This window comes from Carcharodon carcharias, chromosome 5, assembly GCF_017639515.1.
Source record: "Carcharodon carcharias isolate sCarCar2 chromosome 5, sCarCar2.pri, whole genome shotgun sequence".
NCBI lineage: Eukaryota > Metazoa > Chordata > Chondrichthyes > Lamniformes > Lamnidae > Carcharodon > Carcharodon carcharias.
Genome location: NC_054471.1, coordinates 27,333,888 through 27,349,849, shown reverse-complemented (window position 1 = coordinate 27,349,849; position 15,962 = coordinate 27,333,888). Strand labels below are relative to the sequence as shown.

Genomic DNA, 15,962 nt, shown 5'->3' with positions numbered 1-15,962 from the left:
AAGCTCCACAAACAGCAATGAGTAAGACATTTGATCTGTTTTTGGCTGTTGGTTGAATGAGGAACTTTGGTTGGGTCACCAGGAGAGCCCCTTGCTTCACTTCAAAACAAAATGCCGTTGATGTTTTTTTCATTGATTCTTGGGGTGTGAGCATCATTGTCATGGCCATTGTTTAATTCCTATTCCTAATTGCTCGTCTGAATTTGGTGGTGAGCTGCTGCCTTGAACTGCTGCAGTCCATGTGCAGTCCATTTACTATGATGATAGGAAGGGAGTTCCAAGTTTTTGACCCAGTGAAGGATGGTAATATAGTTCAGGAAGCTGTGTGGCTTGGTGAAGAATTTGCAGGTGGTGGTTTCTCGTGTATCTGCTGACTTGTCTTCCCAGGTGACAGAGGTCACTGATTTTGGAAGGTGCTGTCAAAGGAGGCATGGTGAGTTACTGCACTGCATCTTGTAAATGGTACATACTGCTGCCACTGTGTGTGCTGCTGATCGAAGGAGCGGATGTTTAAGGTGATGGATTGGGTGTCAATCAGGCTGCATTGTCCTGGGTGCTGTGGAGCTTCTTGACTCTGTTGGAGCTGCACTCATCCAGGTAAGTGAACAGTATTCTATCACATTCCTGACTTGTGCCTTTTAGATGGTGGAGAGGCTTTGGGGAGTCAGGAGATGAATTACTCCAGAATTCCCAGCCTCTGACCTGCTTTTGAAGCCTCAGCACTTATTTATAAGGCTGGTCCCATTATATTTCTGGTCAATGATAGCAACACCCTCACCCCAACCAGGATGTTGATGGTGAGGATTCAGCAATGGTAATGCCATTGAATGTCATGGGGAGATTATTAGATTCTCTCTTGTTGGAGATGGTCATTGCTTGGCACTTGGTTACTTGCCATTTTTCAGCTCAAGCCTGAATATTGTCCACAGAAACATAGAAAATAGGAGCAGGAGTAGGCTATTCAGCCTTTCGAGCCTGCTCCGCCATTCATTATGATCATGGCTGATCATCCAACTCTTTTTCTCTTCCCACCTATTTCCATTATTTTTAAATGTGTTTCCATCCATTGTTTTATCTCTGCCTTTTAGCCTATTTCGATTCCTTCACCCCACCCCACCCCCACTAGGGCTATCTGTACCTTGTTTGTCCTGCTTTCTACCCTTAATTAGCACATTCCTTAGATAATATCATCATCTTCAACACCCCTTTTGCCCTTTTGTCTATGACATCTTTTGGTTATCTCCACCTATCACTGGCCCTCTATCCAGCTCTACTTGTCCCATGCCCCCCGCCCCCCCCCACCCCTTAAACCAGCTTATATTTCACCTCTTTTCTGTTTTTCCTTAGTTCTGTTGAAGAGTCATACAGACTTGAAACGTTAACTGTGTTCCTCTCAGCAGATGCTGCCAGACCTGCTGAGTTTTTCCAGGTATTTTTATTTTTGTTTTTGTTTTCCATTTCCAGCACCTGCAGTTTTTTGCTTTTATCAATAGCCTCCTCCCACTTTCTCCTCATATCGTTTAATCCCTTTTGCCCCAAGAGCTATATCTAACTCCTTGAAAACATACAATGTTTTGGCCTCAACTACTTTCTGTGGTAGCGTATTCCACAGGCTCACCACTCTCTGGGTGAAGAAATTTCTCCTCATCTCAGTCCTAAATGGTCTACCCCTCAGACTGTGACCCTTTGCTCTGGACCACCCCACCATTGGGAATATCCTTCGTGCATCTACCCTGTCTAGTCCTGTCAGAATTTTGTAGGTTTCTGAGATCCCCACTTCTTCTGAACTCCAGCGAATATAATCCTAACTGACTCGTTCTCCTCCATATGTCAGTCCCGCCATCCCAGGAATCAATCTGGTAAACCCTCGCTACACTCCCTCTATGGCAAGAACATCCTTCCTCAGATAAGGAGACCAAAACTGCGCACACTATTCCAGGTGTGGTCTCACCAAGGCTCTGTATAATTGCAGTAAGACATCCCCGTTCCTGTACTCTAATCCTTTCGCTATGAAGGCCAACGTACCATTTGCCGCCTTTACCGCCTGCAGCACCTGCATGCTTATCTTCAGCGACTGGTGTACAAGGACACCCAGGTCTCGTTGCACATTCCCCTCTCTCAATTTAGCCATTCAGATGATCTGCCTTTCTGTTTTTGCTACCAAAGTGGATTACCTCACATTTATCCACATTATACTGCATCTGCCACGCATTTGCCCACTCAGCTTATCCAATCCACACTGAAGTAGCTCTGCATCCTCCTCACAGCTCACCCTCCCACCCAGCCTTGTGTCATCAGCAAATTTGGAGATATTACATTTGGTTCCCGTCATCTAAATCATTAATATATATATTGTGAATAGCTGGGTCCCAGCACTGATCCCTGCCTTACCCCACCAGTCACTGCCTGCCATTCGGAAGAAGACCCGTTTATTCCTACTCTTTGTTTCCTCTCTGCCAACCAGTGTTCTATCCATCTCAATACACTACCCCCAATCCCATGCGCTTTAATTTTACACACTAATCTCTTATGTGGCACTTTGTCGAAAGCCTTCTGAAAGCCCAAATAAACCACATCCACTGGCTCCCCCTCATCAACTCGACTAGTAACATCCTCAAAAAATGCCAGTAGATTTGTCAAGCATGATTTCCCTTTCATAATTCCATGCTGACCCTGCCCAATTCTGTCACTCTTTTCCAAGTGCTCAGCTATTAAATCTTTTATAATAGACTCTAGAATTTTCCCCACTGCCGACGTCAGGCTGAATGGCCTATAATTTCGTTTTCTCTCTACCTCCCTTTTTTAAATAGTGGTGTTACATTAGCTACCCTCCAATCTGTAGGAACTGTTCCAGTGTCTATAGAATGTCGGAAGATGACCACCAATGCATCCACTATTTCTAGGGCCAGTTCCTTAAATACTCTGGGATGTAGATGATCAGGCCCTGGGGATTTATCGTCCTTCAACCCCATCAATTTCCCCAACACCATTTCCCTGCTAATACTGATTTCTTTCAGCCCCTCCCTCTCACTAAACCCTGTGTTCCCCAATGTTTCTGGTATGTTATTTGCTTCCTCCTTTATGAAGACAGAACCAAAGTATGTATTTAGTTGGTCAGCCATTTCTTTGTTTCCCATTATAAATTCCCCTGTTTCTGACTAAGGGACCTACATTTGTCTTCACCTATCTTTTTCTCTTCACATACCTATAAAAACTTTTACAGTCGGTTTTTATGTCCCCTGCAAGCTTACTCTCGTACTCTTTTCCCCTTCTTAATCAACGCCTTGGTCCTCCTTTGCTGAATTCTAAACTGCCCCCAATCCTCAGGCCTGTTTTTTTAGCCAATTTGTATGCCTCTTCCTTGAATCTAATACTCTCTAATTTCCCTTGTAAGCCATGGTTTGGCCACCTCTCCTATTTTGCTTTTGAGACAGAGGAATAAACAATTGCAGTTCACCCATGTGCTCTTTGAATGTTTGTTGTTTCCTATCCACTGTCATCCCTATAAGTAACATCCCCCAATCCATCATAGCCAACTTGTGCCTCATACCATCGTAGTTTCCTTTATTAAGATTCAGGACCCTCATCTCAGAATCAACTACATCACTCTATCATATAATATAATTCTATTATATTATGGTCGTTCATCCCCAAGGGGCTTCGCACAACTGCATTGCCAATTATTCCTTTCTCATTACACAATACCCAGAGGAGGATGGCCTGTTCTCTCTTTGGTTCCTCAACGTATTGGTCCAGAAAACCATACACGCCAGGAATTCCTCCTCTACAATAGTGTTACTAATTTGATTTGCCCAATCTATATGCAGATTAAAGTCACCCATAATTACAGATGTTCCTTTTATTACATGCGTCTCTAATTTTCTGTTTAATGCCATTCCCAACCACTACAGTTTGGGGGTCTGTATACAACCCCACTAATGTTTTTTGCCCCTTAGTGTTTCTCAGCTCTACCCATACAGATTCCACATTGTCAGAACTAATATCTTTCCTCACTGTTGCATTAATTTCCTCTTTAACCAGCAATGCAACTCCACCGCCTTTTCCTTTTTGTCTGTCCTTCCTAAATACTGAATACCCCTGGATGTTCAGTTCCCATCCCTGGTACAATGCAGCCATGTTTCCATAATCCCGACTATATCATACCTGTTTACATCTATTTGCGCGGTTAATTCATCCACTTTATTGCGAATGCTCCTCGCATTAAGGCACAAAGCCTTAAGGCTTGTCTTTTTAACATTACTTGTCCCGTTCCCATGATTTTTCACTGAGGCCCTGTTTGATTCTTGCCCTTGATTTCTCTGCCTATTACTTTTCTTATTCCCCTTTCTGTCTTTTCTTGTCCTTGATTTCCCCTCCTCTGACTCCTTGCATAGATTCTCATCCCCCTGCCATTTTAGTTCAAACCCCACCAACCACTCTAGCAAATATTCCCCCTAGGAAATCAGTCCCGGTCCTGCCCAGGTGTAACCCGTCCAGTTTGTACTGGTCCCAATGTCCCAGGAATCTGAAACGCCCCTCCTCACGTCATCTCTTCAATCATGTATTCATCCAATATATCCTGCTATTTCTACTCTGACTAGCATGTGACACTGGTAGTAATCCTGAGATCACTAGCTTTTGAAGTCCTACTTTTGAACTTACTTCCTAACTCCCTCTATTCTGCTTTTAGGACCTCATCCCTTTTTTACCTATGTTTTTTGTACCAATGTGTACCACGGCCACTGGCTGTTCACCCTCCCCCTTCAAAATGTCCTGTAGCTGCTCAGAGACATCCTTGACCCTAGTACCAGGGAAGCAACATACCATCCTGGAGTCTTGTTTGTGGCCACAGGAACACCTATCTAGTCCCCTTATAATTGAATCCCCTATAACTATTGCACTCCCACACTTTTTACTCCTCCCCTGTGCAGCAGAACCAACTGTGGTGCAATGAATTTGGCTTATGCTGCTTTCCCCTGAGAGGCCATTCCCCTCAACAGAATCCAAAGCAGTATATCTGTTTTGCAGGGGAATAGCCACAGGAGATTCCTGCCTAGTCCTCTTGCTCTTCCTGGTGGTCACCCATTCCCTTCCTGCCTGTGGACTCTTTGCCTGCGGTGTGACCACCTCTCAATACGTGCTATCCATGATACTCTCCACCTCACGGATGCTCCAGTGTCCCCAGCCACCGCTTCAGCTTCAAAACCCAGGCTTTCAGGAGCTGCAGCTGGGGACACTTCCCACACACGTGCTAGCCCTGGGCACTGGAAATGCTCTTGGCTTCCCACATAGAGCAGGAGGAGCACCCCACGGCTTTGAGCTCTCCTGCCATGATTTATCCCTTTAAATTAACTTAAACCTTTTGGAAGATACTTAATATCAAATAATTCAATTACTGCAGGGCCCTTCTTCCCTGTTTCTCATTGTTACAGAATGTAGCCCTTACAAACGATGAAACACAAAATAAGACCTTGAAAACTATAAATGATAAAAGTAGTGAATACTTACCCAACTGGAGTCACGGTACTCAAAGGATCACCTCGTTCTCTCTTCACTGAACTCCCTCAGTCACCAATCTTCAACTTGGAAGCACTGTACTGCAGCCCAAAGCACTCCAGGCCTTGCTGCATATGGACACGGACTGCAATCTGAGAAGTCATGAATGGTGCTGAACATTGTGAATGCATCGGCAAACATCCTTACTTCTGACTTTATGATTGAGGGAAGGACATTGATGAAGCAGCTGAAGGTAGTTGGGCCCAGGACACTACCCTGAGGAACAGCTGCAGTGACATCCCAGGGCTGATATGATTGGCCGCAGGGGCGAAACAATGATCAATAAGGTTGTGCTTCCAGGATGAGGCTATCCCTTGCACACCGGGTGTGCTAACGCCTGCAATGTCCCAAATATGGGATACCGACTGCAGAATTTGTGGTTGTGGGGGATTAAGTTCACACTCTCCCCTGAAAAAAGATCACAGCCATCTTCCTTTGTGCTAGGTTTGGCACCAACCAGTGGAGGGTTTTCACCCCTGATTCTCATTAACTGCAGTTTTTCTAAGTCTCCTTGATACCAGACTCTGTCAAAGGCAGTCACTCTCACCTCAGGAGTTTAGCTCTTTTGTCCATACTTGAAACAAGGCTGTAATAAGGTCAGCAGCTGAGTGACCTTGGCAGAATCCAAACTGAGCATCAGTGAGTGGTTATTGCTGAGTAAGTGCTACCTGAAAGCACTGTTAACAGCACCTTCCATCACTTTGATGATTGAGAGTAGACTGATGGGGCATAATTGGCTGGGTTGGATTTGTCCTACTTTTCTAGTGGACAGGACATAGCTGGGCAATTCTCCACAGTGTTGGGTAGATGCCAGTGTTGTAGTTGCATTGAAACAGTTTGGCTAGGAACAGAGCTAGTACTGGAGCACAAGACTTCACTGCTAATACCAGAATGTTGTCAGAGCCCATAGCCTTCAGCTGTTTCTTAATATCACATGGAGTGAATCGAATTGGCAGGATGCTGGGGGTCTCAGGAGATCATCGAGATGGATCGTCCACCTGGCTCTTCTGGCTGAAGTTGGCTCAAATACTTCAGCTTCATCTTTTGCACTGATGTGCTGGGCTCCCCCATTATTGAGGATGGGGATATTTGTGGGGCTCCTTCTCCAGTGCGTTGTTTAATTATCCACCTCCATTCACTACTGGATGTGGCGGGTCTGCAGAACTTGGACCCAACCCGTTAGTTGTTGGATTTCTTAGCTCTGTCTATCACTTGCCATTTGGCACACAAGTAGTCCCGTGTTCACCAGGTTGACAACTCATTTTTAGTTAAGCCTTGGCGCCGCTCCTTGCATGTCCTCCTGCACTCTTCATTGAATCAGGGTTGATCCCCTGGCTTGATGGTAATGGTAATGTGGGGGATATGCTGGGCCATGAGGTTACAGATCGTGGTTGAATACAATTCTGCTGATGGCCCACAGCGCCTCATGATTGCCAAGTCTTGACTTGCGAGATCTGTGTGAAATCTATCCTATTTAGCTGGGTGATAATGCCACACAACACTGAGGTTATGCTCAAATGTTACGGCAAGAGATTGTCTCCACAGTGACTGTGCGGTGGGATCTCCTACCAATACTGCCATGGACAGATGCATTTGCAGTAGATAGATGGGTGAGGATGAGGTCAAGTAGGTTTTTCCCTTTTGTTGTTTCCCTCACCACCTGCCACAGAGGGAAGGAAATCTGCTGTCGTTACCTGGTCTGGCCTACATGTGACTCCAGATCTGCAGCAATGTGTTTGCCTCTAAATGCTCTCTGAAATGGCCTAGCAAGCCATTCAATTGTATCAAACCACTAAAAGGTCAATAAGGAATGAAACTGGATGGACCACCCGGCATCGACCTGGGCACTGGAAACGACAATCGCAAACTTAGCCCTATCGACACTGCAAAGTCCTCCTTACTAACACTGGGGGCTTATGCTAAAATTGAGAGAGCTTTCCCGCATATTCATGGAATTCTACCTTACAGATAATGTCCTAGAGACCACCATCGACATGCTTAGGTATGCCCTATCCCACTGGCAGGACAGACCCAGCGGAGGTGGAACAGGGAGTTTCTTTGGGAGTCCTCAACGTTGATTCTGGACCCCATGAAGTCTCATGTCAAGTCAAACATGGGCAAGGGAATCTACCGGTACTGCCCTCTCAACTGATGAATCAGTATGCCTCCATGTTGAACACTATTTGGAGGATGCACCGAGGGTGGCAAGGGTGCAGAATGTACTCTGGGTGGGGGACTTCAATGTCCTTCATCAAGAGTGTCTCGGTAGCAACCGAGTACAAACCGAGCTTGCCAAGTCCTAAAGGACATAGCTGCTAGGCGCTCAACCCTCAAAAAATTTCTCACCTGTCTTAAATGAGCGACCCCTTTTATTTTTAAACAGTGACCCCTAGTTCTAGATTCTCTCTCAAGAGGAAATATTGTTTCCACATCCACCCTGTCAAGACCCCTCAGGATCTTGTGTTTCAATCAAGTTGCCTCTTACTCTTCACTGCACAGTCCTAGTGGGGATGAAGTCCCGTCTTGACATTGAGGATACCTTCCATTATGTTGTTTAGCATTACCACCATGCTAATGAGAGTGATAGCAAACAAATCTAGCAACTCGATACTGGGCATCCATGAGGCACTGTGGGCTATCAGTAGCAGCAGGATTGTACTCGAACACAATCTGTAACCTCATGGCCTGACACATCCCCCACTCTACCATTACCATCAAGCCAGGGAATCAACCCTGGTTCAATGAAGAGTGTAGGAGGGCATGCCAGGAGCAGCACCAGGCATACCTAAAAATGAAGTTTCAACCTGGTGAAGCTATAGCACAGGATTACTTGTGTGCCAAACAGCATAAGCAACAAGTAATAGAGCTAAGCGACCCCACAACCAATGGATCAGATCTAAGCTCTGCAGTCCTGCCACATCTAGTCATGAATGGTGGTGGACAATTAAACAACTCACTGGAGGGTAAGGCTCCATGAATATCTCCATCCTCAATGATGGGGGAGCCCAGCACATCAGTGCAAAAGATGAGGCTGAAGCATTTGCAACAATCTTCAGTCAGAATTGCTGAGCGGATGACCCATCTCAGCCTCCTCTGGAAGTCACCAGCATCTTCGGCTCCGTTCACTCCATGTGATATCAAGAAGCGCTGAAGGCACTGGAATGCAAGGGTTACGGGCCCTGACAATATTCTGGCAGTAGCACTGAAGACTTGTGCTCCAGACCTTGCCATACCCCTAGCAAAGCTGTTCCAGTACAGTTACAACACTGGCATCTACCTGGCACTGGAAAATTGCTCAGGTGTGTCCTGTACACAAAGCAGGACAAATCAAACCTGGCCAATTACCAAACCATCAGTCTACTGTTAATCATCAGGAAAGTGATGGAAGAGATCATCAACAATAGTGTTATCAAGCGGCTCTTGCTTAGCAATAACCTGTGCACTGATGCTCATTTTGTGTTCTGCCAGGGCCACTTGGCTCCTGACCTCATTACAGCTTTGGTTCAAAAATGGACAAAAGAACTGAACTCCCGAAGTGAGGGAAGAGTGACTGCCCTTGATATCAAGGCAGCATTTGACCGAGTAGCATCAAAGAGCCCTAACAAAGCTAGAGTTAATGGGAATCTGTTGTTGGGGTGGGTGGGGTGAATCTCTTTGCTGGTTGCAGTCATAGCTGGCATGAAAGATGGTGGTAGTGGTAGTAGTGGTGGTGGTGGTGCTGGTTGGAGGTCAATCGTCTCAGCTCCAGGACATCACAGCAGGTGTTCTTCAGGGTAGTGTCCTAGGCCCAACCTACTTCAGCTGCTTCGTCAATGACCTTCCTTCTATCACAAGGTTAGAAGTAGGGATATTAGCTGTGCAATGTTCACCATCTGTGACTCCTCTGATACTAAAGCAGTCCATGTCCAAATGCAGCCAGACCTGGACAATATCCAGTCTTGAGCTGACAAGTGGTGAGTAACATTCACACCGCACAAGTACTTGGCGATGACCATCTCCAAAGCGAGAGAATCTAACCATCATCCCTTGACATTCAATGGCATTACTATCACTGAAACACCAAAGATGTTGATAGTGGGGGATACCATTGACCAGAAACTACAAGAGCAGGTCAGAGGCTAGGAATCCTGCGGTGAGTAACTCACCACCTGACTCCCCAAAGGCTGTCCACCATCTACAAGACACCAGTCAGGAGTGTGGTGGAATGCTGTCCATTTGGCTTTTTAAGCTCTGGCACTTCAAGTGCATATCTGAATACTACTAAAATGTTGAGGGTTTCTGCCTCCAGCACTCTTTTTCAGACAGAGAGTTCCAGATCCACACCACCATTGGGGTGAAAAAGATTCCTCTTGAATCCCTGCTAGACCACCTTCCTCTTACTCTAAATCTGTAGCCGCTGGTTATGGACCCTTCCTCCAAGGGGAATAAAGCCGCCTTATCCCCTCTTATCTAGACCCTTCATAATTTTATACATTTCAGTCGGCCTCAGCCTCCTCAGTTCTAAAGACAACAACCCTGGCCTATCCAGTGTTTCCTTATAACTAAAATCCTCCTGTTTCTGAACATCCTCATAAATCTCCTCTGTACCCCCTCTGATGCCTGGTGACCAGAACTGTGCATGGTGTTCCAGCTGTGGTCTAACAAGTGTTTTATACAGTTCCAGCATAATCTCCCAGCTCTTATGTGTCATGCCTCAGCTAACAAAGGCAAGTATTCCGTACACCTTGACCACCTTAATACAGCCACCTTCAGGGATCCTTGTACATGCATGCCAATATCCCTCCATTCCTAACACTTTTCAGCATCCTACCATTTTTTTGTGTATTCATTTTTACATTATTAGCCTCCCCTAAGTGCATTGCTTTGCAATTCTCTGGAATGAACTCCATTTGCCACTGTCCCACCTATCTAACTGGCCCATTGATATCCCCCTGCAATGTACAGCTTTCTTCCTCACAAAAATTGGCCATGTGATAGTATCGTTTACAAACATCTTGATCATACACTCTACATTCAAGTCCAAATCAAATCATTGATATGTAACAAGAAACAAGGGACCTAGAATTGAGCTCTGCGGAATCCCACTGGAAACTGCCTTCCAGCCACACAAATGCCCATCAACTGCCACCATTTGCTTCCTGCCTCTAACCCAATTTTAGATTGTGACCAGTGGGGGGCCTTATTAAAAGATTGCTAGAATCCATATGGATTACATCAAATGCACTACCCTCACTGAGCCATCTTGTTACCTCCTCAAACAATAAAATCCTGTTACTCAACCTCTTAATAAATCCATGCTAACTATATGTGATTAACCTATGCCTTTCTAAATGACGACTTATCTTGTCTCAGAATTTTTTCCAACAATTTTCCCATCACTGACGTTAAGCTGTCTGGCCTGTAATTACTCAGTCTATCTCTTTCTCACTTTTTAAAAAATTGTGCAACATTAGCTGCCCTCAGGCACCATGCCTGCAGCCAGCGCCAGAGGATTTGAAAATGATGGGTCAGAGCCTCTGCTATTTCTTCTCTTGCTTCCCTTAACAGCTTAGGATATGTTTCATCCAACCCTGGGGATTTTCCACTTCCAAAGATGTTAAACTCCTTAATATTTGATCTTTCAATCAGTTGATTTTATCTTGTATTTCATACTGCTCACCCCTGATTACAATGTCTGTCTGTATCATCCCTCTAGTGAAAACAAATGCGAAGTATTCATTAAGAATCATACCCACATCCTCTGCTTTCACACACTGGTTACCTTTATGGTTCCTAATCAAGGACCTACTCTTTCCTTAGTTATCCCCTTATTCTTCGTGTATTTATAAAAAAATCTTTGGGTTTTCCTCTATCTTACTAGCCAAAACTTTTTCATCTCTTCTGTTTGTTTTCCTATTTTCCTTTTTAATTTTGCCCCACACTTTTTATAAAAATTTTTGATTTTCTGCAGTATTGAGCCCTCTGCATCTGTCATAAGTTTCCCTCTTTTTTTTCTTCATCCTCTCCTTGACATCCAGAGGGCTCTGGATTTGTTAGCCCCACCCTTTATCTTTGAGAGGACATACTTGCCCTGAACTCTCACCACCTCTTCCTTGAATGCCTCCCACTGATCTGGCACTGATTTACCTTCAAGCAGCTGTTTCCAGTCCACTTTAGTTAAATCAAGTATAAGCTTAGTAAAATTAGCGCTTCCTCAACTGAGAACTTTTATTCCTGGTCTACCTTTGTCCTTTTCCATAACTACCCTAAATCGAACGAAAATCATCTCATGTACTTCCTAACTGCTACCCCTTCCACCTGACCAGTTTAATTCCCTAAAACTTTTAAGTCCAGACTGACTGACTAAAAAAAGTTCTCCTGAATGAGTTTTAAGAATTCCCTCCATGCCTTTCAAACTAATTGTATCCCAGTAATATTAAGGTAGCTGAAATCCTCCACTATTGTTTTTGCACTACTTGGAGATTTGCCTACATATTTGCTCCCTCTGGTTATTAGAGGGTTGATAGTACATGCTCAGCAGTGTGATTGCCCCTTTTTGTGTTTTTCAGTTCAGCCCTCATGGCCGAATTTGATGATCCTTCTACCATGTCATCTCTCCTCATAGCTATAATTGTTTCTTTAATCAATGTTGCCACCCCCTCCCTCCCTTTTTTATCTACTTCTGTGTCTTATCTGAAAACCCTGTAACCAAGAATGTTGAGCTGCCATTCCATGTCTTGGCGTTAGCGATAATATCATAGTCCCATATGTCAATCTGCTCTCAGTTGAAAACAAAAACAGAATTACCTGGAAAAACTCAGCAGGTCTGGCAGCATCGGCGGAGAAGAAAAGAGTTGAAGTTTCGAGTCCTCATGACCCTTCAGCAGAACTCTGCTGAAGGATCATGAGGACTCGAAACGTCAACTCTTTTCTTCTCCGCCAATGCTGCCAGACCTGCTGAGTTTTTCCAGGTAATTCTGTTTTTGTTTTGGATTTCCAGCATCCGCAATTTTTTGTTTTTCTTGCTCTCAGTTGATCCTTATTCCCTAGACTTCTTGCAGTGTATCATTTAACAGTGTCAAACTCCCTTGTTACCTATTTTCTAGCCTTTGCTTCCTCTGCCTGCCAAGCATACTTACTAATTTCCTGCTTTCCATTTCCAACTTCCCCCTTCCATTCTGAATCTACTTTCTGGTTCCAATCCCATGCCAAACTAGTTTAACCATCCCACCCTTATCACCAATAGCATTAGAAACCCCTGCAAAGAAAGTGGCCCATGGCCATGAGGTGTAATCCATCCAGTTTGTACAGGTCCCAACTCCCTTGGGAATAGCCACAATGCCATGGGAATCTAAAACCTTCCCTCTGCATCATCTTTCTGGCCATGTCTTTATCTTATTTCTGTACTTTCTAGCACGGCACCAGGAATATTCCAAAAATTACTGTCATTGCTTATTTTGTGTTTTTTAACCTATCCATAATATATTTTAACCCTACCTCCCCTGTACTGCTCCAACATCAGTAGGACTAAGGGGGATTTGGTGAGCATAGCTGGTGGGGATGGAAGTGGAGGGAGTGGATGTTTTGGGAGGAGGGGGTTGGTGGTGGGCGGTGGAAGAGGGCAGGTGAGTGGTGCTGGACAATATGGTGAGCAGAGTTGGTTGGTGGTTTGGGGTGGGATAGGGCGAGGGGGTGAAAAGTGCCAGTGGTGGGTGAGGGGTGAGCTGTGCTGGGAGAGGGAGGTGAGCAGAGCTGGGTAGGGTGGTGATCAGAGGGAAGAGAAAGACGGGAGATAGGGTAATGAGCAGGGCCGGCGTGAGGCAAGAGGAGGTGAGCAAATCTGGGAGTGTGGGGGAAGGTGGGGGTTGAGCAGAGCCCAGGGTGCTGGAATCTTTTGACACTCTCACTGATTTAAAGGACTGCGCTCCTAGGCAGGCTTTATGCCTGCTAGGAGCAGCCCTAATAAAACTAGGGTAAGTGCCAGACAATCAGCCCAAGTTTATGCACTGACAAGTCCTGCCAATACCATCAGCATAAGCTCCCCAGGACCTCTTTTCTGCCAAAACGCAAGTTCCGGAGTTGAGCAGAAGTGGGCTCCCTCCAGCTTGTTGTGACGCTCAATAGCATCTCAGTTTTCATTACAGAGATAAAACACCCCACTTCCTGTAAGGACTCCATCCCATTCTCTCAGTTCCTTCGCCTCCGTCGCATCTGTTCCGATGATGCTACATTCAAAAACAGTTCCTCTGACATGTCCTCCTTCTTCCTTAACCGAGGTTTTCCACCCACGGTCGTTGACAGGGCCCTCAACCGTGTCCGGCCCATCTCCCGCGCATCCGCCCTCACTCCTTCTCCTCCCTCCCAGAAACATGATAGGGTCCCCCTTGTCCTCACTTATCACCCCACCAGCCTCCGCATTCAAAGGATCATCCTCCGCCATTTCCGCCAACTCCAGCATGATGCCACCACCAAACACATCTTCCCTTCACCCCCCTTATCGGCATTCCGTAGGGATCGCTCCCTCCGGGACACCCTGGTCCACTCCTCCATCACCCCCTACTCCTCAACCCCCTCCTATGGCACAACCCCATGCCCACGCAAAAGATGCAACACCTGCCCCTTCACTTCCTCTCTCCTCACCGTCCAAGGACCCAAACACTCCTTTCAAGTGAAGCAGCATTTCACTTGCATTTCCCCCAACTTAGTCTACTGCATTCGTTGCTCCCAATGTGGTCTCCTCTACATTGGAGAGACCAAACGTAAACTGGGCGACCGCTTTGCAGAACACCTGCGGTCTGTCCGCAAGAATGACCCAAACCTCCCTGTCGCTTGCCATTTTAACACTCCACCCTGCTCTCTTGCCCACATGTCTGTCCTTGGCTTGCTGCATTGTTCCAGTGAAGCCCAACGCAAACTGGAGGAACAACACCTCATCTTCCGACTAGGGACTTTACAGCCTTCCGGACTGAATATTGAATTCAACAACTTTAGGTCGTGAGCTCCCTCCCCCATCCCCACCCCCTTTCTGTTTCCCCCCCTTTTTTTCCAATAAATTATAAAGATTTTCTTTTTCCCACCTATTTCCATTATTAAAAAAAAAACCCACTAGAGCTATACCTTGAGTGCCCTACCATCCATTCTTAATTAGCACATTCGTTTAGATAATATCACCAACTTTAACTTTAACACCTATGTGTTCTATTGTACTACTGTTGTTGACATCTTTTGATGATCTGCTTCTATCACTGCTTGTTTGTCCCTACAACCACACCAACCCCCTCCACCTCTCTGTCTCTCTATCTCTCCGCCCCCCACACACACACCTTAAACCAGCTTATATTTCAGCTCTTTCCTGGACTCGAACTCAAGTTCTGTCGAAGGGTCATGAGGACTCGAAACGTCAACTCTTTTCTTCTCCGCCGATGCTGCCAGACCTGCTGAGTTTTTCCAGGTAATTCTGTTTTTGTAAAAACAAAAAAACTGCGGATGCTGGAAATCCAAAACAAAAACAGAATTACCTGGAAAAACTCAGCAGGTCTGGCAGCATCGGCGGAGAAGAAAAGAGTTGACGTTTCGAGTCCTCATGACCTTTCGACAGAACTTGAGTTCGAGTCCAGGAAAGAGCTGAAATATAAGCTGGTTTAAGGTGTGTGTGTGGGGGGCGGAGAGATAGAGAGACAGAGAGGTGGAGGGGGTTGGTGTGGTTGTAGCGACAAACAAGCAGTGATAGAAGCAGATCATCAAAAGATGTCAACAACAATAGTACAATAGAACACATAGGTGTTAAAGTTAAAGTTGGTGATATTATCTAAACGAATGTGCTAATTAAGAATGGATGGTAGGGCACTCAAGGTATAGCTCTAGTGGGTTTTTTTTTATTTTATATAATGGAAATAGGTGGGAAAAGGAAAATCTTTATAATTTATTGGGAAAAAAAAGAAGGGGGAAACAGAAAGGGGGTGGGGATGGGGGAGGGGACTCACGACCTAAAGTTGTTGAATTCAATATTCAGTCCGGAAGGCTGTAAAGTCCCTAGTCGGAAGATGAGGTGTTGTTCCTCCAGTTTGCGTTGGGCTTCACTGGAACAATGCAGCAAGCCAAGGACAGACATGTGGGCAAGAGAGCAGGGTGGAGTGTTAAAATGGCAAGCGACAGGGAGGTTTGGGTCATTCTTGCGGACAGACCGCAGGTGTTCTGCAAAGCGGTCGCCCAGTTTACGTTTGGTCTCTCCAATGTAGAGGAGACCACATTGGGAGCAACGAATGCAGTAGACTAAGTTGGGGGAAATGCAAGTGAAATGCTGCTTCACTTGAAAGGAGTGTTTGGGTCCTTGGACGGTGAGGAGAGAGGAAGTGAAGGGGCAGGTGTTGCATCTTTTGCGTGGGCAAGGGGTTGTGCCCCCTCCTATGGCACAACCCCTTGCCCAC

General features: G+C 45.6%; 1 protein-coding gene and 1 non-coding gene across 7 annotated transcripts in view; both read left to right on the top strand.

Moving 5' to 3' along the window:
- LOC121277832 (CSC1-like protein 2) overlaps window positions 1-15,962 on the top strand; it is a 290,835-nt gene that overhangs the window by 45,555 nt on the left and 229,318 nt on the right. The gene's annotated exons all lie outside the window — the stretch shown is intronic.
- On the top strand, window positions 5,809-5,967 carry LOC121278494. The gene has a single exon (XR_005943165.1). It is a non-coding gene; the product is annotated as a U1 spliceosomal RNA (small nuclear RNA).